Below are 9,735 nucleotides of genomic sequence, written 5' to 3' on the forward strand. Positions count from 1 at the left end.
AACTTAAAGAGTTACCCAGTCATTTGAGGTACGCTTTCTTAGGCGAAGGCGATTCTCTACCTATAATTATTTCTAACAAATTAACAAGCGATCAAGAAGAAAAATTGAAGCAAGTTGTTAGAAATAGGATAGGAAGTATGGGATGGCAAATTTCAAACTTAAAAGGAATTAATCCTAGTATAGTAATACATAGAATTCATTTAGAAGAAGATAAGCCACCTAAAGCGGATAGGCAAAGACGCTTAAATCCGAACATGAAGGAAGTAGTCAAAAATGAGATTACTAAACTTTTAGACAATGGAATCATTTATCCGATCTCGGATAGTGAGTGGGTTAGTCCAATCCATTGTGTACCTAAAAAGGGAGGCATAACTGTTGTAAGAAATGTTGAAGGTGAACTTATACCTACACGAACCACCACCGGTTGGAGGGTTTGTATAGACTATAGGAACCTAAACAAAGCAACCAGGAAAGATCATTTTCCTCTACCTTTCATTGATCAAATGATCGAAAGGATAGCCGGTCATGCATTTTACTGTTTTCTAGACGGTTATTCCGGATTCTTTCAAATTTACATTTACCCGGATGACCAAGACAAAACAACCTTCACATGTCCTTACGGAACTTTTGCATATAGGAGAATGCCTTTTGGTCTATGTAATGCACCCGCAACTTTTCAACGATGTATGACAGCAATATTTAATGACTTCATTGAAGACATTATGGAAGTTTTCATGGATGACTTTTCAGTTTATGGAGATTCTTTCAATGCATGTTTACAGAACTTAGATAAAGTATTGTCTAGATGTGAGGAAACGAATTTAGTTTTAAATTGGGAAAAATGTCATTTCATGGTAGACGAAGGAATTGTTTTAGGTCATAAAATTTCTGAAAAAGGTTTAGAAGTGGACAGAGCAAAGACTTCAGTTATAGAAAAATTACCCCCACCAACCACTGTTAAGGGAGTAAGATCATTTTTAGGTCATGCAGGTTTTTACAGACGGTTTATAAAGAACTTTTCTGTAATTTCCAAACCACTTACTAATTTTCTTATGAAGGATTCAACTTTTGATTTTAATAAAGATTGTTTACAAGCTTTCAATACTTTGAAAACGGCTTTAGTCAGTACGCCTATAATATCAAAACCCGATTGGAATCTACCTTTCGAAATTATGTGTGATGCGAGTGACTTAGCTGTAGGATGTGTATTAGGTCAAAGGAAGGATAAGAAACTTCATGTTATATATTATGCGAGTCACACATTGTCCGGTGCACAACTAAATTACACCACAACTGAAAAATAAATGTTAGCAGTAGTTTTTGCATGTGATAAGTTCCGATCTTATTTGTTAGGATCTAAAGTTATCATTTATACTGATCATGCAGCTTTACGATATTTATTTGCTAAGAAAGATGCAAAACCACGTCTTATTAGATGGGTTTTACTATTGCAAGAATTTGACATTGAGATTAAAGACAAAAAGGGAGTTGAAAACCTGGTCGCCGATCATCTATCAAGACTTGAGGATGAAAACGGTCCCATCGGTAAAACATTAGGCATTCGAGATGATTTCCCCGATGAACATCTCATGCAATTACAAAGTGTCATAACTCCATGGTATGCAGATATAGCCAATTACTTAGCTGCACATGTTGTGCCAAATGGATTGACTTACCAGCAAAAGAAGAAATTCTTTTCAGAAGTTAAGAAATCTTTTTGGGAAGATCCATTCTTGTTCAAAACATGCGGCGATGGAATATTTAGGAGATGCGTTAGTGAGTTTGAACATGAGTCTATAATGATAGAATGTCATGCTAGCGCTTACGGAGGTCATAATAGCGTAAGCAAAACAGCAGCTAGAATACTTGAATGCGGATTCTTTTGGCCTACTCTGTTCAAAGATGTCCGTTCATTTATTCTCCGCTGTGATAAATGTCAAAGAACGGGGAATATAGGAAGGAGAGATGAGATGCCTCTTACGAACATATTGGAAGTTGAAATCTTCGACGTATGGGGAATTGATTTCATGGGTCCTTTTCCTCTTTCTTTTGGCAAAAATTATATATTAGTAGCCGTAGATTATGTTTCAAAGTGGGTTGAAGCAATTGCAACCCCGACAAATGATTCTAAAGTAGTTGTTAAGTTTTTAAATTCAATATTCTGTCAATTTGGAGTTCCTAGGGTTATGGTAAGCGGCGGTGGTACTCACTTCGTAAATAGAGCTTTTGAGTCACTTATGAAAAAATATAGAGTACACCATCGTATCTCTACACCGTACCATCCTCAAACGAATGGTCAAGCAGAAATTTCAAATAGAGAACTCAAATGGATACTTGAGAAAACAGTTTCGTCTTCTAGAAGAGACTGGGCACATAAACTTGACGATGCACTATGGGCATACCGTACTGCATTTAAAACACCTCTCGGGATGACACCTTATAGATTAGTCTATGGTAAAGCTTGTCATTTGTCGGTTGAATTAGAACATAAAGCATATTGGGCTATAAAAACCCTTAATTATGATTTGCAGAGCGCATGGAAAAAGCGTTTGTTTGACTTAAACGAGTTGGATGAATTACGCTATTTGTCCTACGAAAATGCGAGCATTTATAAGGAGAAAATTAAAAAGTGGCATGATGCCAAAATCAAAATTAAAAACTTTAATGTTGGGGATAAGGTCTTACTTTTTAATTCTAGATTAAAATTATTTCCAGGTAAGCTAAAATCTAGATGGGCTGGACCATTTTTGGTTGTTCAAACATTTGATTATGGAACATTGGAGCTAGAAAAGTCTAATGGCGACCGATTTAAGGTCAATGGTAATCGTTGCAAAATTTATTTCGACGGAGCTCCTATTCAAGCAATTGAATCCGTGGATAAATTTTATAAAAATTAATTTCTTTGATTTTTATGTTTTTAATTTATAGCTTTTCTTATTTTCATTCTTTTTCTTTTTAATTTATTGTTTTTTTTAATTTATTTACTTTAATTTTTATTTTTTTTATCATTAAGTACAAATGAGTTTTATTCACATTAAAATTTTAATTTAGTTATGTTTTGAAATTTTCATTAAGTGTTAAGTGTTATTTAGAAATTATATATGCAGAAATCTCAGTTGAGATTTTCTATGTTCCAGGATTTGGAAATCTCAGTTGAGATTCCGAAAATCTCAGTTGAGAAATTTTCTGTCTTTTTACATTTGAAATAACTGTAAGTGATTACAGTCTTCTTTCTTTAAAATTTTCTGTCAGTTGAATCGAAGAGGTATCATTCTGACACCTATTTCTTTCTAACAGACATAACCTTTCACTTATAGTTCTTATATATTCATGTAGGATCAGACTTCTTCCATTTCACTTCATCTTTCTAAATTTCTTTCTCAAGTTCTCAAATCCTACAGACTTCATTTTTCTTTTCTATCACAAACATGACTAAGTCTTTGAAGAACATTCAAAAACAAAATCCTTCTCGAAAGGAGAAAGTTGATATCTCCGATAGATATGGAGCATGGTTTCCCATTTATAACCATGACGAGGGGAAACGTTTTATGCAATTCAGATATGCTCAATTCTTTGGCATGATGTATCTGGACGAGTTTCTGAACGAGGAACTCGGGATAAGCGAAGCAATTGATCGCTATCTGACTAATTTGGGTTGGACCAAATTTGTTCATATGAAATTTCCTATTATTGGAAATTGGGTTCTGGAATTTTTCTCCACAGTTAGGTTCATCAACAAGAGACGTGTTTGTCTCAGTTTTCGTTGTGAGGGGAAGGTATTTACTTTTGGCTATCCAGAACTTCACAATTGGTTTGGATTTCCACCCCGAGACACAACTCAACACCATCCTGGAAGGGATATGACTTCTAGAGACATATGGAGGATGCTAACAGGATTTAGGCGATTCAATCCACGTCTTGCCTTCAACAAATCCATTAATTCTAATTCCATGCTGTATCTGCATAAGTTCCTCTGTCACAACCTTTTTGGTCGAGTCAGTAGCAATGTTGTGAAAGATACTGATCTTTATGTGTTGGGCGACATTTTCCAAGACAACTCAGTTAACTCCTCAAAGATTTTGATAGAGGGGTTAGTTGCTGCTTCCCGTTCTAAGAAACGGAAGATTGGGTTGACCAACATCATATGTGGAATAATTTTAGGAGCCAAGGGAACCATTTCTGTTCCTTGGACTGATACAGAACCATACCCGATTTTAGACTACGAGTTCTTGGAGAACGAGGGACTTGTTAAACGAGTTTTCCGTTCTGGTCCAACATTCCTTTCTGCACCAGAGAGGCAAGTCTTCGTTCAAACGAAGATTAACAGGGCCAATGCACGTCGTCTGTCATTTAGTTAGGGATATATATATTTTATGTGTTTCTGTTTGTTGTTTTTAATATATATATATGAGTGCTTGATTGTAAATTATGTTTTTATAATGTTTCTATATAGATGTATATGGTATTGTTTATATTTTGTCAAAAGATAAATAAAAGTGCATTAATTCTTTAGTTTATTTCTTTTATCTTAAGGAACAACCTTTGGGTTTCCTTTAATTTAATGTTTTAGTTTTGTTTATCTCAGTTTCAGGGATTAATGTTCACATTTTGGTACTTAATTTTAAGAGGAATTGGTTTAGAAGTGTTAAAATCATAAAAAACAGTCCCAATTTTACCTAGATTTTTCAGAATCTCAGTTGAGATTTCGAATTCTCAGTTGAGACAGCGAAGGAAAATTTTTAGGCAAAAATTTCGCCCCTTCCCTACTTGCTGTCGCGACTGAGATTTTGAAAATCTCAGTCGCGACTTGCAACTTCCAGTCACGGGATTGGGCGAAATTTCACCCTCTTTTCCTATTCCTACTCTATTTACTACTCTATTCAACTATTCTAATCAATACCTATTACTTACACCTATATATATCACCTATTTTTACACCAATCAATCATCTTTTCTCTTCCCAATAACAAGATTCACTCATCTTCCCCATAAATTGTTACCCTATTCATCTTCTTCTTCCCCAATTCACCACCATTATCTTTCATTCTAACTTTCATCCTTTCATATTTTCATCTATTTTCACCCAAAATTCACAAACCAAAACAATATGCCTAGACAAAAGACCGTTGCAAACAAAGCCAAGGCCACCGAGATCAATAGATTACGAGTTCAATATGGAGCACCGTTCGATATCACGTCGGAAGTCGAAGGACGCAAATATCGCCGGTTTTCTAATGTCCTCGTAGAGTTCGTGGACATGCCTTTTCTTGACACCGACATGGTAAACACTCTTTCTTTTACCGAGCGTATTGATGAATTTCTTACCGTTCTTGGTTGGAAACGATTTGCTAGTATGCGTTTTCCTAGTCTTAAATCGCATATTATTGAGTTTTTGGTTACTCTAACCTATGACAAGAAGAAAGGAGTTATCTCTTTTCGGAGTGATGGAGTCCGTTATGATGTTAATTATGCGGCCATGAACCGTTGGTTTGGTTTTCCTACTCGAAATTTTTATTCAAAGCTAAAGCCTTTTGATTCACACACGGTTTGGAATTCTTTAACCGGTTTAGATGTTTTTAATCCAAAGAATACATCTAGTAAACTAATTAAGGATGATTGTGCATTCTTCTTTCACAAGTTTTTATCATTCTCCTTATTTGGTCGGGTTGAAAGTTCAAAAGTGCAAGTTCATGATTTGGTTGTGTTTGAGATATTTTTAAAGGTTTGACAATTGATAGTATTGAGATGATATTTACTAACTTAGTTCGAGCTTCCAAGTCCTGCAATAAGCAAGTGCCTATGGGTAATTTGATTACCGGCATTGTTTTGGGCGCTCGAGGTGAATTAGCGGATTATCAAAATATGTCTCATGTTGGTTTACCTTTATTGGATCTCACGGCACTTCAAAGGGCCAATTTATTGAAGAATTTGGGACCACCCGCTTTTATATCTTATGCGGATCGCACAAGACGTGTTTTTGCTACCATGGGTAGTGAAGCCTCGGGTTCTCAAGGTTTAGGTGCCCAAGATGATGATGAGGAGGATGAAGAGGAATTTGATGAAGAAGAAGAAGAAGAGGAGAATGTTGATGTTAATTCCACCGAGCAAGAAAATATGGAACCAAATGAAGAAGAACAAGTTGGATGGCAACGTGTTTTGACACAAATAAACGAGCATAACCGTCACATGAATTTGCGGTTAGATGAAGTCGTTGCCAATAATGCCGAAATGAGTTCAAGGATCACTACATTAAGTCGTGAGCACAAGTCTACTCGTCGCCGGATGCTCTCTTTCTTCCGACGCCAAGGAGTTGAGACTCCGCCTTCTCCACCACCATCACCTTGATAGGTTTTATCGTTTCTCTCTTTAACTCATTTTCGTTATTATTATTATGTTTTATTCGGTTTGGTACAATATTTAAAATTATGTTTGGTACAATTATTATTATTAATGTTTGAATGTTATGGTACTATATTTTTCATTTCTAATTCGTATGATTTATTTCGTACTATTTTTCGTGTTTTATCGCTTTTTGCACCAATGAGGACATGGTCCAAATTAAGTGTGGGAGGAGGTATTTCATATCCATTTTAGTTTTAAGTACGAATGAATGCAACGAATGAGAATGAATGCTATATATTTTTAAATGCATGTTGTTATTCAATTTTAAGTAAAGTATAATATGCAACAATTTTTCAGAAACAAATGCAACATTTTTTGCAACACTTTTTCACTTGCAACACTTTTTCACAAATAATAGCAATTTTTCATAAAGGATAAATTTTTGTTAAAGAAAATATTTCATATGTTTTCAAACACTTTAACTTTCAAAATAATGTTAAGCATATTTTAAGGTTATCATTATTGATAGAAATAATATTTCTATACGGGCTATATTTTTACAAATATTTTTTACTAGTCTCCGATACGATTTTATCAAAAACGTCTCGATTAAATGTATATAAGTAAAATTTCTTTAGTTTCAAATCTCTACTTTATATCATGAATTCATGATAAATATAAATCTTATTTTCAATTTTCAATTAGGTTTATAGGCATAAATCGAACTAACAACTTTAGCTTTTTAGCTCGATATTATTTTTCGTCTTACATTAAAAACCAATTGAAGTTTTTAAGGAAACTTTAGTCATAATACATGTTGAATTTCAAGTCAATATAGGATGAATGTGCTATTTTTCTTTCCCAATTTTATTTTCATATTAAATCAAGTAGTCGTATTCTTAACTTTTGGCCACGATTGCGACCAACCTTATCACAATCGAGGTATGAAAGGTAAGAAAATTAAGTATCGTTTACTTTTGGCCACGATTGCGACCACCCTTATCACGGTCGAGGTATGAAAGGAACGTTAAAAAATTAAAGCAAAATTAAACGTGTTTACAGTTTTAAGTAACGATTGCGTCCACCCATGGCATGGTCGGTACCTCTTAAACGAACACGAAAGCAAATTAATGCGTATAAAGTTACGATCGAGACCACCCTTATCTTAGGCGTAACTAAAGCAAATATATTAAACCTAAGTCCTTAAATCCATATTTATAATAGTTTAGGTTTGGGAAAGGAAATTTTGTGCTTAGAAATGCCTTGAGACGAAAGATTCAAGAACATGCGTGCTTACACCGTCCCGAATACTTCAATATACAAATTGAAATACAAGACGGATGATATATCTCTTTTATTAGCTAGTTTGATACTTTGCGTATAAATTTACCATGAAAAGTTTATCTTTTGGTTTAACTAATTCAAAGAGGAATATATGGATATATGTTCTATTTATAAAGAGATTGAGTAAAGAATAAATTCAGTGAAATTTTGCACGGGACTAGCAAAAGCTTAAGTGTGGGAGTTTGTTAAGCCCAAAATATACCTAAAATATCCTATATAAATACGATAAATTTACATTAAAATCATGCTAATTATATTCATTTGGAATACTTTTACGTCTTTATTTACTTCTTTGATGCAAGGTACCTAAATATTTGGTAAAATCCAAATAGGAGCGAAAACGGAGCTAAAACGGAGCTAAAATGGAGGAAAAACCTTAAAAACGTACCGAGAATGCATATCAGTTAGAAGAACGCTCGAGGAGGACGAAAAACAGTCAAACGCCAGGGAGGAAAACTCTCTGTCGCGACTGAGATTCTCAAAATCTCAGTCGCGACTTACGGAGGCCAGACCGGGGGAAAACAACGTATTCAAGCTTGCCCCTATACCCCCTGTCGCGACTGAGATTTTCAGAATCTCAGTCGCGACAGCAAGTCTTCGTGCACACAAAACACATGTTTAATTCAGAAAAACGCGCCTGTTCGTTCGGATAAAAGCAACCCTTCACCAGCAGACACGACCCGTCATTTACAACCCTTCGACAACTATAAATAAGTGATCCATTTCAGAAATCAAGGTTGGTTAAGTTGGAAAAGTTAGAGAAATTAGAGAAGAAAGTTGTTATGTTGAGTTTCTAATTCAGAAAAGAATCAGAAAGTTAGATTTCATTTTTGTAAGCAATCGTGTTGTGCACGAATTGTATTTAGATTAGTTATAAACACAGTATTAGTTTAGTTTTCATTCTGATAGTGGACGGGACCAATCTCTATTCCAAAGATCCATCTTATTCTTATAAGAACTTTGTTGAACACTTAACAAATTTAGTTTTTATGGATGACATGATCGCTGATCGCGGCTTATCAGAAGTAAAACACTAGTTTGATTAAGGTAGGAATCGTCTCTACGCTAGAGGGATTTCTATGGTTCGAAGCCATTTAATTGAGTAAATTATTATATTGTTACATGTCCATAATCTCACAAAGTTAAAGTTGATTACTTTGCTTTATGAAAATAAGATCTATTTCATTCCGATTACGGAAGTATCTGTTTTGTAATCAAAATTCCAAACGGAATTGTTCTCTAAACTCGATATAATCTTTCTATCTAATCCTAATTTACCAAAACCTATTCCATCAATTAAACGTATTTCTTTTATTAAACCTAAACACGTGATTAAAACCGAATTAAATAAAGTTTTAGTTAAAAAGCGTTCCCTGTGGGTTCGATATCTTTTATTACTACAAGCGTATACCGTGCACTTGCGGAAATCGCTCAACACCTCCATCTCAACTACTTCTTTTTAAAGCGACCACAAAACTCTACAGCCTTCGCCTGGGCAGCCTTGTCGTAGACATTCGGAGAGAAGATGACCTCCGGAGGAATTTCATGCCCAGCAGCATAGGCAGCAGTGATAATCATCATCCGGTCTATCTTGATCAATTTCTCCTCGCGATCTCCCGCGAGGGCCCGCAACTCCCTGGCCTCCTTCCGAGCTGCCTCCAGATCCTGCCTAAGTTTTTCATTCTCAGCAGATAACACAGTTGCTCGCCTCGCCTTCTCATCCACCTGCTCCTTCACTCGGCGGACCCATAGTGTGGCCGCCCTAAACAAAACTTTGTAGAGGTGAAGTTCCTCGGCTGCGCATGCCAACTTTTTCGACTGCTCCAATCGGCACCCCGTCTCCACTTTTAGCTTCTCGGTAAGCACGGCAATCTCGCTCTCTCGGCGCGCCAACAGTTCCCCAGCAGCGACCACTTTTCCATTCGCCGTCTCCAAATCCTTCACCGCGTTACGCAGACCTTGCTCCATGTTGCGGAAGAGGTTTTCGTCGTTCACGTACATGTCAAACACCTTATTAGCATTTTGAACGGCCTACACAAAATTTGGGCA

Source organism: Euphorbia lathyris, chromosome 4 (assembly GCF_963576675.1).
Source record: "Euphorbia lathyris chromosome 4, ddEupLath1.1, whole genome shotgun sequence".
Classification (NCBI taxonomy): domain Eukaryota; kingdom Viridiplantae; phylum Streptophyta; class Magnoliopsida; order Malpighiales; family Euphorbiaceae; genus Euphorbia; species Euphorbia lathyris.